The sequence below is a fragment of the Corvus hawaiiensis genome, chromosome 14 (assembly GCF_020740725.1).
Source record: "Corvus hawaiiensis isolate bCorHaw1 chromosome 14, bCorHaw1.pri.cur, whole genome shotgun sequence".
Lineage (NCBI taxonomy): Eukaryota > Metazoa > Chordata > Aves > Passeriformes > Corvidae > Corvus > Corvus hawaiiensis.
The window spans coordinates 13,515,397-13,532,470 of record NC_063226.1 but is presented as its reverse complement, the minus strand read 5'-3'; the positions used below and the strand labels follow the sequence as shown (position 1 = coordinate 13,532,470).

At 37.1% G+C, this 17,074-nt stretch overlaps 1 protein-coding gene across 2 annotated transcripts in view; it reads left to right on the top strand.

Moving 5' to 3' along the window:
- TENM1 (teneurin transmembrane protein 1) overlaps window positions 1-17,074 on the top strand; it is an 834,650-nt gene that overhangs the window by 317,561 nt on the left and 500,015 nt on the right. For both annotated transcript variants that reach the window (XM_048318357.1, XM_048318358.1), the window contains one exon: window positions 13,930-14,034. The gene's annotated coding sequence lies outside the window, so the exon portion shown is untranslated. The remainder of the gene's footprint in view (window positions 1-13,929; window positions 14,035-17,074) is intronic.

Below are 17,074 nucleotides of genomic sequence, written 5' to 3'. Positions count from 1 at the left end.
AAATACCTAATAAATGGGCAATTAACCTGTCTCCTCAGTGAAGTCTTGGTCTTCTTGGAATTTATTTATGTATTTCTAAATACGGTTGCTAAGTGGGCCCTGACTGTGCTCAGAGCAATGACTGTGTGCAGTCTCCTAAAGCAGTTCAGAACAGAGGGACCACCTCATTTCACACAACGCTGGCTGCATCCTTGCTGCAATAATGTACTGGTTTTATTTATTCTTGGCTTAATCTGTCAATCGTATAACATTTATACCAACACTTGGGATCCTCCCTATAAAAGTCATCGGTTGAAGAAACTGCTCAAGAAGGTTGAAAAACTGCAGTACTGAGAATTTATTGTAGTCAAAAATACTAGTAGTTATATATAAAACAGGATAGGGGAGTGGCAGAGCAATGAATAGATATGAAAAACATATTTTAATATTTAGTTTTAATAAAATGAGGATAATATGACTAGGATGTAGTAGATCTGTGTCTCAGTAGGGCCTGAAAGCAGGAGAAGCGTTTTAATAGTAACTCACGTTAGGAGTTGGTTAAGCCATGAGAAAGAGCTAAGCAAAGAAAACTCACCTCTCTCTCCCTTATTCTCCAATTCTGTCAGTTTTGTGCAGTCTGCTGTCTCTCCTTTGTTTTAATTTAATACATTTCTTTGGATGTGTATTTTTAAAACAGAAACAATCCAAGCACACCTTTCTAAAGAAAGAATTGAAAAACAAAACAAAACAAATCTTGTTCTGTGATTGAAAATATGAAATTCAATCTAAGCAACCAAAGCAACATGATTTTCTGGATAGATACAGGATGGTGTTTCTAAAATTCAAAATATTTTGGTTTGACTATGTCGATTTCCGAGGAGCCTCAACACATGGTTCCTTGGCCATGGAGCAATCTGCCTGGTGGGTCTCCCCCAGACCCATCCCCATGTCAGTGCCACACGAAGTAGTCAACCAAGTGCAAATTTTGGCTCTGTCAAAGTTGTCAGGAGAACTTTCCCAGCGAACTTCCTGGAAGTTGCCTTAGTTGGGAAGCTATTCAGTTATTTATTTAAGTTCAATTTTGGACTAAAACATCAAGTAACACAGTTCCCTGCAGCTCAATTCTGTTCTTTCAATTGACTCCTCTAACTCCTCTCCATCCTTTTAACTGAATGTTTGTAGTCATCATTCCCCATTTTCTGAGGAAATCAGTGTTGTCTTACATGACCAGAAACTTGTATTTTTTCACCAAAGTAGAGAGAAGAAACACATTGTGATCTGGATTTGTATGCTGGATAATATCTTTACATTAGTCTCTTTAATGGAAAGGACTTTCAGGCTTGAATACTTTTCTTAATACCATATTTTATGGAGAATGTGATTCTTTAAATAGTCAGGAACCTGGACATTAAGATTTTATAAGTAAAATGAAAGACCTTAAGCTTCATTTAGCAGAGAAAGAGCTGCAAGGGGGCTGTTACCTGGCTTGTGGTTGTGCACGTCTGTTGTCCTTGTTTGAGTTTCCATCACAGGCCAAGGTCAAGAGCTGTCTGGAATAGGGAGTGAAGAGTATGGTGTTTTGAAGTATTTTTTAACTTGAGCTTATTTAGAAAAAATTGCAAGTTTAGAATATAATTCTGGCTTACATTTAGAAGTGTGCTATATTTCATCAGATTTTGAATGACTGACCCGGTGTGCCTTTCTACCAATGTTTAAACAACAGCCTGAGCAATATTTCAGTCTCTAAGAAAACAAAGTTCAGGAATGAGTACATTCCTTTGCTCCCCAAGACACCTGTAATAAGTAGATGACCTTTAGCTTGAGGAGAAAGGATTGCTGGACTCTCAGAGCATCTCACTGGTGTCAGGTTTAGTCTTCAGGACCACTAGCAGAAAATTGTGCTGGTCTGTCACAGCACCTTCATCCAAGGCATGCTGAGCAGCACATTTGATCTCTGGCAGCAGTGAAGGCACACATCAATATTAGCTGCTCTCTTCCTCTCTTATTGGTTTCCAAATAATCTGGAAGCAAATGAGTTGTGTTTGATACCAAAGCACAAGTATGAATTTCCTTGTTTTATTTCTTTTCATCTCATCTTTTCCTCTCTGAAGTTAGAAACAAACTACTTTACAAAAAAATGAAAAGGAGCTAATACCAAATGCATTACAGGTATAACATTTATGAATAAAACACTTATTTTGTAAAGCTTTTGCTTTGTGAACCTTGGTGGTATAAGAAAACATAACCTTTGGTATGTTCTTTTCTACTATAGGAATTGGGTAGCATTGTGTGTTTGGGCTTGCATTGTCTTCTCAGAATAGCATTATGACTAAAAGTCACCTGTAGAATGAGAGTAAAGTTCTGTAAGGAAAATATAAAATAAATAAAATCAGCTTCAAACCCTTAGAAGTTCTTTTCTCAGCATGGTAGATGAATGTGTGCACTGACCCATGCAGCTGGTGCTTGAGAGTGTAGCCTGCTGAGGTGAGAGTCTGTTCATGTTTTAAGGAAACACAATTTCTCATCATAGCTGTGTTGCTAAGGGATAGCTCATATTTCTCTTATTCTCTGTCAGATTTCAAAGACCAACAGAAAAAAATGTTGCATTGTGTCTCGGTATTGCTTGTTCATGGTGGAGAGTTAGGAATGAATTGCAAAAGCAAGAAAAACTTTAAATAGACTTTACAATACGTAGCTCAATTCCTCTCTTGAGATATCCCCTACACTCACTTAGTAGTCAGCGGTGTTTTCCAGATTTCAGCCCTTCTCCTTAAACCAGATTTGGTGATTTCATGTTAAAGGAAGCTAATTCAGTGGCATATTACTGTCTAAAGTCATCTGTTTTCTACCTTGCACCTTGGTGTTCCTTGTTCTCTTTTTTCCATGTTGGTAGCATGACTGATCCAATGGAAAAATAACCCTGAAAAAGGTAATGTTTCATCTCAGAAGCCAACTGACTCATTTCTCCAGAAGACATGGATTGTCAAGGAAGAGCAGAATTGTTCCCTTCATCTTCAGCTCAGCGTTAAACTGGTTTAGAACCAGGCTGGCTGGAACTGCACCTGCAGAAATAATGAGTCTCAAACACCACAGTGGATGTAAATAAAAAAATCTTTTATATACTTCATTAACCTTATAAATAACCTGAGAAAATAAAAAAAAATTATCAATTCCACTTGGATGAGCACATAAGTAAAATACAGGTGCCCCAGAAGTAGGAGGAGGGCAGTGGAGCTTTCCCACACTGAGGAATGCAAACCAAGGTTGGCATGTGGCTGCCCTCTGGTCCTCCCCAAGATTATATAACCTGGGATTTACTAGTGGACTAACATGGAAAAAAAGTAGCATTAAAATCATGTACTGTGTAAAAGGAGTTTAATTCTCCATCTGACATCTTTAAGATACCATATTAATAATTTAGCTGAGTTTTAGTAGCCTTTTCAGTTGTAGCCCACTAATGACAAGCTTGCTTTCTAATGTTTAACGCCTGCTGCGCAAGTGGTACTTTTAACAAAATACATTTGCTGCAGGCTCTTTGACATGGCTTCACACTGAGATAAACACAATTAGCATGAGCTATTTAAAATGCTTTTCTCTTGTGCTTGTTTATAATTGGTCTTTTAAGATCTATTTTTATTATTAATTTTAAGGAATGTGTAACAGATTTGATAGCACAGTGTTATTCAAGTGTTTTACTCTTGAGATTTTCCTGGGTAATCCTCTGTTTGTAATAGCATATTTATATACAAACATTGAAGAACTGACCAGATTGGTCCTTCTTTTAACATGCTGTACCATAGAATGTATTGTAGCAGACCAGGGAGGATGATCCAAAGGCGTGCAGGCAGGCTAGCTTACATAGCATAAAAATTTCATTAGAAAGTATTTCCAGTGAATCCTATTTGTATAAAAGGCCTTATCTTTTCTATATGTCATATCAAAATGTCTTTTAGTAAAAATAGTCTTGCAAAGAATGTCTGCTGAGGGGGGCTGTACTGAATATTCATAACATCTGAGTGTGTGCTGAGACATTTTAGAATAAATTTTTTTTTTTTAGGTTAACCTAGTTCAGAATGTTATTGTTAATCTTCTTTACATCCTTTCAGGCAGCCTGTGTAAGGAAATTTTCGAATTAAAAAAAGAAAAGAAAGAAATGCTGTCCTCAGTGAGAGCCCACACTCTCCAGCTCTCATTAAAATCAGTGGGAGTCTTCTATTGGCTTTGCCGAGAGTGGATCTTCTCGGTGGGGTTTTGGAGGGGTAAAGGGAAGAACATGCCTCAAAAAAAGACAAATGTCTGTAGAGCCCTCAAGGGCAAGGCTGTTGTAAGGTAGGTTTTGTCCTCTTCTTTCCAGGCTGCCACTTCTGCTGACTGATTGAAATGTCTCTACCTGCTTTCCTGGCTTTTTGCAGGGTTTAGTCTGAAAGCACAGCCCTCGTGGCAGCATCAGAAGGGAGACTGTTCCTTGGATGGTCCTCAGCCTGTGCCCCTGGGCAGGTGACAATTATAATGGCTTTTTAATGGTTGGATTTGAAAGAGGCAGTGGACTGATTTGATAATAGGCAGGTCTTCATCTTAAAAAATGAGCATAAATTGAAGCTGTCTGGTTTAGTAATTGAAGTACAGTAAATATTCTATATTTGCTTTTCACAGCCTTTCTGCCCAATGGATCCCACAGCTGTTTGTGAGCAGTTCTGAAAAGATCTATTCCTGGATATAAGTAAACTGCTCAGCCTGACAAATGACACAGGTGTTGGCTGGCTCTGTAGGGGCTGAGCATTGCATTTAGGAGCACCTGTCTGAGTATCAGCACTGATTCTGAGACTGAGCCCATCGAGACAGACGGACTTGTTCCATTCTTGAGAACAAAAAACACTGTGGTCATTTGGCAGATTGTGCAGCATGGCAGGAGGGCTGACGGGACCTGGGAGGCTGGAAGCTGGAGGGCTTTTAGAAAAAAAGCCCTGCAAACTGTTGGGACTATTTTGATGGTTGAAACTAAAAAGAGTACACCAAGAGCACATCACTGCAGAGACCAAGTCCTCAGCCATCATGGCTTTCTGACTTCTTCAGGGCTGGTGGCAGCATCCTATATTATGCTTCCCTAAAGAGACTTTCAGAATGGATTTCCCCATAAATCAGACCAGGCCATACTTAATACACATAAGGCATTGCAAATGATGGATAGTTGGCTTAGCTTTGCTTTGAATGTTATCTCTTGTGTCCTTTGCTGTAACTGAATTTGTTGGCATTAGTTTTGGACTATTGTAGCAGGATCTGTGGCTCAGGAAAGGGTGAGAAAACAGTGTATTCTGGGGAGTATGTCAGTGGTAGAAACCACTGAGAATTGCTGGAGTAGAGAAAAGGCCCAAAGGAAAGGATGTTCCACCCTCCTTCAGTACAGGGGCATGAAAAGAGGGAAATCAATTTGGTTTGAAACACTGTTTCATTTGTCACACACCAGTTTTTTACCACCAAGACTCCATCCACTGTCTTATTTTGAGGACCACTGAGTCCTCAGTGCTGTGAAAATACTTGAGTCTAAATCCCTTGGTTTGAACCCTGAAATTATTTTGATGCATGCCTTCTTTTATCTCTGCTTTCATCTAGCTTTTTGAAAGTGAAAAATACACAGCTGAAACATACCAACTACCGAATAGTGGCATTACTTGGTTAATTTTAGTGACTAGATTTTGGAGGATCTATGATAAAATATAGCACCCAGGGATATTTATCCTAGTAACTTTAAACATGTCCTGGTTCTTTTGGTCTCTCTAATATGTTGCTGTGATGGCATTAGTGGAACCATATCCTTTGCCTGGACACTGAGTCTTGTATTGTATAGAGACTATTGAGATTTCAGAAGAAAGGTCTTTTTAAAAAGAATTTGTTGGTATAACAAAACAAATCATTTTTAAAAAAATTAAAGCATGTTTTTGAGTGTTATGTAACCATCAGAACTGGTTTCTTTAAGAGATCTGGTTTTGGACTAGTCAGGCTACTGAAATCCTACTTTCATTTGAACTCACATATCTGAGATGTCTAAAACATTTAAATATTTATAGCTTTGAAGGTTCACCAGGTCTATAATAAGCACAGGAGAAAATAAATACATTATGCAAAGGGTGATTAGTTTTATCACATAGTCTTCTATGGGGCAGCTGTTTATTTTTCAGTGTTCATTTTCTTGGATCAGTCAGGTAGACAGCTGTTCTTTTAGGGCATTTTTGTTAATTTAAGTAACTTCTTTGAATTGCAAATCTACCACCAAATTCACTTCTAAAAATTCAGCCTCCAGCTCATAATTATATCATCAAAAAAAAAATCTTTAGATCACTAATTCAAAAATATCTACTTGTCAGAGATATTTCAAACAAATGTAAAGCATACACACTCTAAATCATCTGATACATCAATGTCTATATGAAACTGAATATAAAATGTCCAGGTCTGCTAGGTTTCTCAAATAAAAAAAATAATGTACATTACGTATATTCCCACAATCCAACAGCAAGCTTGAAATACTGTTGTCTCATATATGTGACTTCGTAAACACTTGTTAACATCAATAGGCTGTTGCAAAGAGAGAAATATGATAAATGGGTAGCCTGTAATTAATCTTTTTATTTTTTAAATTGCCTTGGATTTTTGCCCTAGTCCAGAGGACCTGAGGAGAGTTATAGGACAGGGAAAGGAAAAGAGTACTGCAGAGTGTGCTGGCACTTATCAGGCTGTACAGGGACAGGGCTTTTTGTGCACTGGAGCTGTCAGGAACAACTGCAGTGGAGAAGAACTTGCCAGTGTAGTCACCCATAGAGTGCTTGGTCTCACAATAAATTTGCTGGAGTCAGTGCATGACTATTCAGATACGCATTTTGTATTCCCGCTCTCAGACTTGTGCTATAAATATTTGTGTCTCTTTCAATTCATGTGAAAACATAGCTCTCAGCTACCATAGTTTTATGAGGGCATTACTGGAATGTTGCATGGAAATTAATTCTTTGTATTGCAAAATGTTCAGCTACAGAAAACGTAATATTATCACTCCAGTAGATGAATCATAGTCGGTGGTGTAGGCACTTATGCTGAAATTGCCTCCAGAAATTTATTGACTGACATATTTTGACCATTCTGGACCAAACTGTAGTCTACTAAAACTGCAAGTGCAAAATAATTTTTGTTTCACTGTGAACCCGAATTTGTTCCATTATGAATTGGTTACTGACCTAGTTTGTTCTGAAATACCATCACCTGGAGTGTCTGCTCCCAGCTCAGCCCATTTTGTAAGGTGCAGTTTGGGACAGGGATAAGGCTAAGGGGTGGTGGGGTTTAGGAGGGCAGATTTCTTGGCGTAATTACACCCATACCATGTGGAACATGAACATGAGCAGGAGAGAAGCCAGACATGGGCAGTGATGGTGAGTGTTCTGTGAGCTTCTGGTAATACCCAAAGTGTCTCTCAGCAGCACTTTGAATCAGAGCAGGGAATGGTGTTTTGTTCATTTTACAAGATGTTTTTCTCATTCAGAGCTGTTACTGGTATATAAAGGAAGAATATCGCTACTGAAATTTTGGAAGCTGGCAAGAAAAATGGTTAGGTCTAAATCAAACAGATGTTTTGATTGTAAAAACGTAAAAGGAGTAAGTTTTTGATATATTTGGCAAATGCAATTTCATCTCTTATGTAATTAATAAGCTTTCTGTATTTATTTGTTAGGACTGGAAACTTTTGACAAAGTGCACCAACATTTACTTGGATACTTATCATTAATACATGTCTACCAATACCAGTTGTTTTAATTTTGAAATACTTGAAATATCAGAGCAAGTGAAGATGTTGTTGTGATGTAAGTACAAATGGTGTTGCACTAAATCAGTAGACTGTTGTACCCACAGTTAATTGTAAGATTGTGACTACTATATCTAGGTAATTAATATGCTAATTAGCTAGTTTAAAGATAAAAGGGGTATTAAAAGAATGCAATAAAGAGCTTGTATTTTTCTCTTTTTCTGTGCAAACACAGCTCCCTGCAATAACTTAATGAGGAAATTTCAAAGGAACAAAACTAACAACAAATGAATTAGAAGCTTAACTAAGTAATTACATGGTATTGCTGAGACCTTTTGGGTAGGGACTAGCATAAATATGTATTTAGATTGTCATAACAGCAAATAACAGAGAGAATGGGAATACTAACAAAGAAACTTGTTGAAATTTTGTTTTTATGAAGCAGCCTAAGAAAAATTTGAATTATATGGTTATTATTGAAAGAAATTACTTATTGATAGTAATAAGATTGAAAATATTACTAAGGTAGAAGGATGTAAGCTCTTCGAGGGAAGAGAGCAAGGTGCTACTCTTTTTTCTTTCAGCCAGCCTTTAATGTATTAGTAGAAAAGGGATTGGTGTTCAAAAACCACAACCTACATTTGTTCAGCATCCTGAATTTTGAATCTGTTCTGAGGGCTGGTTTTGATCTGGCCCACAAAATTAATAGAAAACCTCATGTGTGGCATTGCAAGAGAAAAGATCCTTAAGCACAATGAAAATATGCCTTAAATTGAGTCTGAAGACCCATTATGGGCTAAAATATGATGTAGAAGATTTCAGAACAAATTAAGGCAGGTCTTTCAAGAGAGAGGATAAAAGAGAAGAAGAAAGTGTAAGAAATCAAGAAGTTTTGGGTTGGAAAAATGCTTTCAGAGCTTTAACTGCTTTATCAGTTAAATTTCTTGTCTCTAAACACTTTTTTCTCAGTTGGAGAAAGCCCATGTTTGAAGCCTTCTCCTCTGTCAGGAGGCAACGCAGATTTAAACTTGTCAAAATCGACACTCCACTCTAGAGAATGCAACTTGAACTATGCTGTACAGCCTCATCTGACATCCATGCTTGATAAAGACAAGACCACTATCTATTAATCAGATTAGTTTGTTACTAATGGGCTTATTATTAATACAAAAGCACTATTATAACTAATTTTAAAAGATACAAACATACAAAAGGAAGCGTGCAACAAATCTTCTGTTTTCTTTTGTATTTATATAAACAATCTAACAGTAACAAAAAAATCTAGCAGCTGCTAAATGAAAGCCAGAAGTTGGCTTAAAGAAACAGTAAATACTACTCTGAGAATAAATAATATCAATTGTAGGACTTACTATCTGAAGAGATTGCTTTTTTAATACTAAGGTAAAGCATCTTGGACTTTTGATTTAAATTTAAGCCTTATCACATGATTTATAATGAGGAGCAGCAAGAGTGATTTATTCATAGTATCTCAGTATTGATAACTAAGCTGCATTTGCATTAACAGTGAGCACTGAAATAATCTGAACATCACACCTCTCCTCCAAAATGAAGAGTCTCTCCTTCTTGTTCTCAGCAATTCAGAGCAGGGATGTGTCTCTAAAAGGTGGAATTTTTTCAAAATTGTTGGAATGATTTGGAATCCCACTGGTACTCAGTATCTAAAAGCTGTGCAATTCAATCCTCTGAATATTTAACTGTCCTGAAGTCAACATCTAAACTTAGTTAACGTCAAGTGGATTAGGACATCACACCACTAAACAGATTCCAACACAGTTTGAATGCAATTTTCTGATTTGATTGGTCTTTTAGTTTGTTAATTCTAGTAAGAAAACGTGTAAGATGCAATATATTTTTGGTCTTTTTTGCTAAGGAAATGAGGTTTATGCCTCATATCTATCTGTTTTTTTCCCTGGTAACTTTAAAACTATTTTTAAACACATTTCATGGAGAGAGAGAGCTCACAAAGGCAGTGAGTTCCCACAATGTGACAATCCTCAAAGCAGTTTAGTTATCAGCCTTCAGGGGTTGGGTGGGGAGCCCCTATCAGCAGCCTTGTATCTGTTTCCAATGAGGCTGTAGTGTGTGTGCTCTTCACTAAACACCATCTATTGCACCTGGAGAGAAATGAGATCAGCATTTGCACTTGGAAAGTTTAGTCCAATACTATTTGGGAATTAAAAATTAGGCTCTGAACCAGACTTCATCAGTTTTCTGTTCAAGATATTTCATGTTTCAAATACTGTGGTTTTATGCTGGGTCAATCTCATTACTTTTTAAAAAGAAATTGTTAAAGATAACTTTGGATGAGATGAGAGCTCATGTAAATTGTGTGTATACACACACATCCCCCATATTATAATGTGAGCTGCAGCTGGCTTTATATCTCTATAGACAGTTAACTGTAGAACTATCAAAAAGTAAATAAAGGGAATTCACGAAAGTGGAACAGACTCTGAAGCTTAGGAAAGAATATATTTAATTAAATACATCCACTTAAAAGTCAGCACTACATAAAACATAAAGTAGTCCAGGTTACGAATCTCAATAGCTTTGAATAAACTCAGACCTTTGCTACAGAGCCAAGTTAGTTAGGCCCAGGTGTGGCATTGGATACGAAACAGCCTGGGGGAGAAGACTTCTTCTTTAATAAAGAACCATATTCTATGTGGGGTTTTATGTGGATTTTTTTTTTTTTTTGGATTGTAGTTTTCTTTATCATTCAATGCTATCAATTTTAAGTGGGTACATTTTTAAGCTTTGGCCTAATATTATTACAAAAAATGGAGCTCTAGTTAAACCTTGTGGCATTTTTATGTCACCCACAGGCTTTCTCTCATTTGGAGTTTGTATCTAAATTACTGGGTTTTAAAATACATCCTCTGTATGATTTCAGCTATACTTGTGAATGACTGGCATGTCTTAAGTGAAAGATCTCTTGTCCCCAGTGGTGGTTAAAGTCAGAGCTGTCGTTTTTGAATTATTTTATTTCATGAGCTTTTAATCATACCCCAAGGACATGTCAAGCTCTTGCATGCTCTTTCTTTCAAGTATATTCTTTCACAAACACAGGCTGTGGAGGAGAAGGTGTCATTTCTTCTCTTGTTCCACTCCAAGCACATATTCATCATGGTAGGGGAAACTTATAAGAAATCTAATATCATAGTAAATTGCAATTTGGTGAGGTGTGGCAAGCTTTCAAAGGTTCAAATTTTTGGTGGTTGTAATATAACAGCTAAAGCAGCACAGAATGTGTTTGCAGTAAATCAAGCACTGCAGTCACTGTCTAGATAAATACTCTATTTGTTAGTTAGATGGAGTTAGTTGCCCTCAAAATTATCTTTGTGACATTTCTGTGAATGTAAATTAATTTGAAGACATTGTGAGGTTTGTTCACCACTTTATTGAATTTTCTATGCCTGAAGCACCAATTAGTATATTTATAGTCAAGCTATTGAACAATTTTGTTGGTTTTTTTTCAATTACTGTTCTCATGGATCCCAACCGGAGTGTTCCTGTGTCTTGTATATAGCACAGCATCTGAAGGGTTCACGTATTTTCAGAGGGGACCTAACAGCTGGTCTGTCCTGCTTTTACTGCTCAAGATAAGATATTGTCCTGTTTCTGGCAGGTTTTGCTACAACACAGTAATGATGTCTATTGTGATTGCTGTTATTTTTGTATTTGTTATTTTATAGCTTCATAGGTAACTAAATATTAGGTGGGGATTCAGTATCTGAGTCTCATTTAGAACACCAGGCTCTAAAATTGCCTCCTATGAAACTTCAGTAATATCTTTGAATGGCTGTGTATTGAATGACTGACTTAAATGCTTCTTTGTGCTAAAGGGAGCAGTGCTGCTTAGAGAGCTTGCAGTTTGCAAGACATTTTTGAAATGAACACAGGGAAGCACAGTAGTTGTATTTAAAATTATTTATTGATGGAGAAGTAAGCGAAAGAGTGATATTTGGACCAAGAATTGTTTTCAGGTAGAAATAGCCTGTTTTCCCCTCAAGCTCATTTCTGAATTTCAGGAGAAAAGACAGTCTTATAAAGCTCTAAAAATATCTGAGGTTGAACTGCCAGTGGTGAACATTGTTGCTTTCTGTCTGTAGTACATTGGAAATCCACAGGTAGGTCCTTAGCTGTACGTTAGGACTTCAGCTTTGTAGCTGACAGTGTAGCCTGCTTCTACTTTGGGTTCCAGCTCTATGTAAGTTAAAATTCCTAGTACTCGTGCCAGCCTTCATTTAGGCGCCTTTGAACTTAATAAAGTGACATCATCTGTCTCTTCTGCATTGTCTCGTAGGCTGAGTCAAGGTGGACATACCTGGGCAGTAGAAGAGGTCTTGCTAACACAGGAGCCACTAGAACCATTGGGGAGCATGATGCAGACACTGAGCTGAAAGAGTGTGCTCAGATTTGCCTGAATGAGGTGATTACCAACCATGCCTCATCAGCTGGTCTGCTCTGGCTCCGGCACAGCCTCTCTGCCCATCTGTGCTGCAATCCCCGGGCTTCTGGGAGAGCATAATGGGGCAGATGGGGACCATGCACAAGATCTCATCTTGTTTTTGCAGGTTTTGTTGACATAGTCTCTATGCCATGCAAAGAAACTGCCTCTGCTTTCCCTCTGCAGCAGCTTTGCAAGCGACTGTCACATAGGCATTGTTGTGCCTTTAGCTAATCAGTTCTGGAGAGAAAATGATGTACTAGATAATCTCAGCATGGACCGTTTATATTATCATCATCTTGACCACAAATTACCTCTTCATTCTAAGAAATGCTTCTGATGCGATGCTTGAAGAGACATTTCAGTAAATTTGTTCTTCAGAAAATAAACTTTAAAGAAAAATATTGCTGTCATAGTCATAGACATGTTTAGTCTTTAAAACCCACATAGCATCCTGCAGTCCTCAATTAACAGACAATAAAAAATAAATTCAATACCCATACAAGCCATCATCATGCAAGGAGCTTTTGTAAATATATGGTCTTACAGCAGTTTGAAGTGCCACCTTCTGCACAGGCTTTAGATATATTTGCCACATTAAATAATACCAATGTATGTAATAGAACACACTTAATGATAACTCCTTGCCTACTACAGAATGCCTACTGAATTCTAGTGGCCTAGTGTGACTGAGGTCCTGGTACATAAATCTGATTGTAATCCCAAATTAAACTTAAATATACTTGTTGAGCAATAACAGCAAAGTTGAAAAATGAAACACAGACTTCTCCCCGAAGCAGCTTTGAGAGCTTGGAAAATTATGGCTGTATTGGCTGGATTAGCTGCCTGGGAAGTTATTCCTGGTCCATTAAAATAATTGTATTAATGCCATGCACTATGTTAGAGTCTGGTCTTGTGGTCTTTTGAAATACAAAGCATAATTCTCTGACAAAAATTTTAGAGATATTCTGTGATGCACCTGCGATTTTTTGTACCATATGTCTGAATAAAAATTATTAATGCAGAAATATCTTATTTGCAGAAATAAGCAAGTTACTCATACTCTGGGTACCTTTATTTACTTGGTTATTTGGTTGTCGCTTGCCCAATGCTACAACTTATAACCTTTGACTCTCTAAAAAATTGCTTTTATGCTTTACTTTTATGGAGGTTTTTAAGTTTAGAGCCCTTTCCAATCTTGAGAGAAATGAAATTTCTTTCAGTATCTTTTGTCTTGAAGTGTGAATTGTTTAGCATTATGACTTGATTGCATTTGAGTCATATTGCTGTATAATGGTTGTTCTCTGTCATGCATTCATGGGGCAAAGAGCAGTATAAGAAAACAGTATTTGGAATGCTATACAATGGGAAGATTCTTGGGTTTTACAGAAGAAAGTGCTTTTTGAACTTAAAGCTTAAATCTAGTAAATTCTGCCATTACCAATCATCAGTGGACTACTTTTCCAGATGAGAACTAACCCCATCAGCACTTGTCAGCAGCTGTGCACAGTCCCCTGAAATCTTCTGTTAATGATTTTATTTCCAACGTGGTTTGACTAACAGGTTGTATACCTGCTGAAATCAAATACAAAGAAGTGTGGTAAAAGCTGCCTAAAACAGGATACATGAACTCTGTCTGCTAGTAAAATTAAATTATTAATGGTTTAATTTCTTTTTTTTCTTTCCACAGGATTTGAGGTTCCAATTAAATCTGTGTTTGGGCCATTGCTTTGCCTGCCAGTACTTAATCTTTTTCGAAAGCCTCATCACTTATCTAAAACAAAAGAAGAACGAGGTAAGGAGAAAAAGTAATGAAATGCAGCATAGCACATCTGTCAAAGGAACGGAAAGTAGCTTTAAAAAAAATCCAGGATCAATGACAGTAAGAAATTATTTGTTGAGCACTAAATGTGTTCATGTTAGGCATGTTAATTCTAAGGAATCTGTAAGTACTATTATGTCCTTGCATACACTGAGGGTTTGGTTGTTTAAGAGATTTACTGTTGATGTAGCCACAGGATACAAATGACTGATAGGAATAGTTGCTAAGTGTACCTGTCTGTACTATTGAGTCCTTTGTAAGATTGTTTGACATCTTGATACTGAACTGTTGAATATAATTAACATTTCGGAAGTTATTTAAAATTCACTTTTGGGTCAGTCTTGATTTATGTTCTTCAAATGTGCATAATGCAATACTGGGTACTGTATTAAAAGACTTAATCTGTGTCAGCACTTAGAGCTGTACTATCCTTTGCTGTTGATAATAGATCTGTCCAAAATACTTGGAACTGACTTTTGCTATGTCACTTAGGATTGCAATAACATACAGTAAGGCAGGCATAACTAGAGGTGACAGAGAAGAGTAGTAAAGTGATTTAGCCTTGACAGGATAAGGATGTAAGGCAGATACGGTTTGAAAAATATCAGCCTTTCCTGAGCTGCAAAAGTATAGCCTGCAGTGGCCACCCCTGCAGCCACTGCTGATGTGCACAAGAGAGAATGTTGGGATTTTTTGTCCACTCATTTTTTCTGCATTCTCAGATTCCTTCCCAGGGTCAAGTTCAAACTAATATTAGCTGATGCAGAGCAGGCTCAGTGGCTCCTTAATATGCTTTCACCTCAGGGTCCTTATGTGAAAACCAGCAGGTTAGAAAGTTTGTTGGCCTCTCACTTTTTCAACATAAAATATCATGTATTTGGTTTGGGAGTGTTAACCACACATCTTCTCTAGGGTTTCTCTCAAGGATGCTATTTATAATTTTGCTTTTCAAGCTGTGTAAAGGGTGTTATTAAGCAGCTGGGAAAAAATGTTTTATCATCAGACGATGGAAAGCCATAGGCCAGGCAGAAAACTGCCAGTAGTATTTGTCAGAAATAAGTAAAACTGGGTTCAGTAGGTGTGTTTTTAAAGCACATGTGTTGTTAAGGAGAGTTGTACCTCCACATCCAGAGCTGCTGATGGAAATAGCTCACTGATACAAGCATTCCTGAAATGTTTCCTAGAATTTCTATCAGAAATTACTTTTACATGTGTAGATTGTTGGCTTTGCTGTGTAAATCCTTTAGGTTTGCCAAATAGCTTCCAGGTTTCTGAATCCTGTCTTGCTGTAACTGTGTCTTACAGCACAGTTGTCTTCTAGGTTGCCCATCTATGGCATCACATCTGCTAAAATTTCTCATTGTATTGGTCTCTGAGACTGAAAAAAATGATGAAACAACAAAAATTTGTAAAATTTAATAAAAATTACTCCCTATCATTGCTTATGGCATCAGTTGCCAACAGGGTCCATCTTCAAAAAAATTAATTAAGCTTTAAATTAACTACTCTTAATAGGATTTGGAAAAAAAAGCAGACTTGATTTGTCTGTAGCTCTTCAGCTTTGTTTCAATTCCTCATAATTCCATTTCAAAGCTCTTCTTTCAACAGATAGACATCATAAATTTAATTTTTAAAAGATTCTCTTATATTTTCTTGTTTAAAAAAAAATTAATTTTTTTACCTTCCAAACTTCCTGCTTCTCCAAAACCCTGTTGGTGAGCCACATTAACAAATTAAAACAGATAATCTTAGTAATTATTAGCTTCTTATAAACATAATTATCTTATGATGAGTGCAGATGACATTAAAAAAATCTTACACTGAAATGGTGCCTAAAATGAGTTATATGCTATCTATGTGTGCAGTTTAATTGGGACCCCTACTGATACTGAAAACAGTCCATTTTTTGTGGTTTCAAACAAAATCCAGACTTAAATTATTACAATGATGTATCTGGAATGTCTGGGTGTCTGTATCCCCCAGTAATTTTTAACTCGTTCACTGACATAAGGGATTTTTTTAGCCCATTGACTGATACTAAAATGAAGATAGAATTTTGAGACAAAATTGTTCCTAACATTCTAGTGAAAATACATGGCTTTGCAGTAAAAAAAAAAGATATTTTAAATGCCCTGACTAAGGGAACGCCACTTTGTGAGCTTCTCTGAAAGTTTCTACAACAGAAAGAGACCTAATTGATGTGCCACGTTTGGGAAAGGCATTTTCGTCAGAATCTGCACCTTTCCAACATGTCAGGGTCCAGGGTGAAAATTTGTGAATGCAGGGAATTTCCAGGGTTCTGCTCAGGAAATCAGACTGGCTTCCTCCTTGTGTGCTCTGAATATCTCCCTCTTCCTCATGGAACATATATCCTGTCTGTCTGGAAGATGCTGGTATTTGATGTGAAAACCAGTCCTGCAGCAAGAGGAACATTTACTTCAGGTTATAACTTCTGTGTTTAATACCAAACCCCATTATCATGCATGTGGTTGGCTGGGATCATGTTTATGGTTTATTATATTTACAGTTTCAACTGTAAACACAGAAAAATATCTGTTTTGCTTGTGAGGCTGCTTATTGCTCCCATCGAACAGTAACAAACCTTATGCTATGGATGAAAAAATGTGATTTATCTGTGTTTTTAAGTGTACTAGGTATGTGATTAGAAATCACTCTCATAAACTCTCTTATGCTGTGATTTTCTAAATTCCTGTTAGCTTGTCCAATCAGGGAAGTTCTTAAGCACATGAAATAGCTGTCAGCATGTGGCTCCTCGCCACTGTGAAGTCTTGATATGGTTACAGGCCTTCAAGATGAAATGTGGTTTCCCAGACAATTTCTGTAATGGATCTTTGGAGTATTCATACTTTCAAGACATATGTGGATTTAGAAGCCATAAAAGACAAAGAATGCTTTGCAGTTTCTGTTCTAAATGTAACACCATTTAAAATGCTTGAGGTTACATGCATACAGTGGATAGTTCGTTCTGAGCATCTTAAACATTCATTTCTAC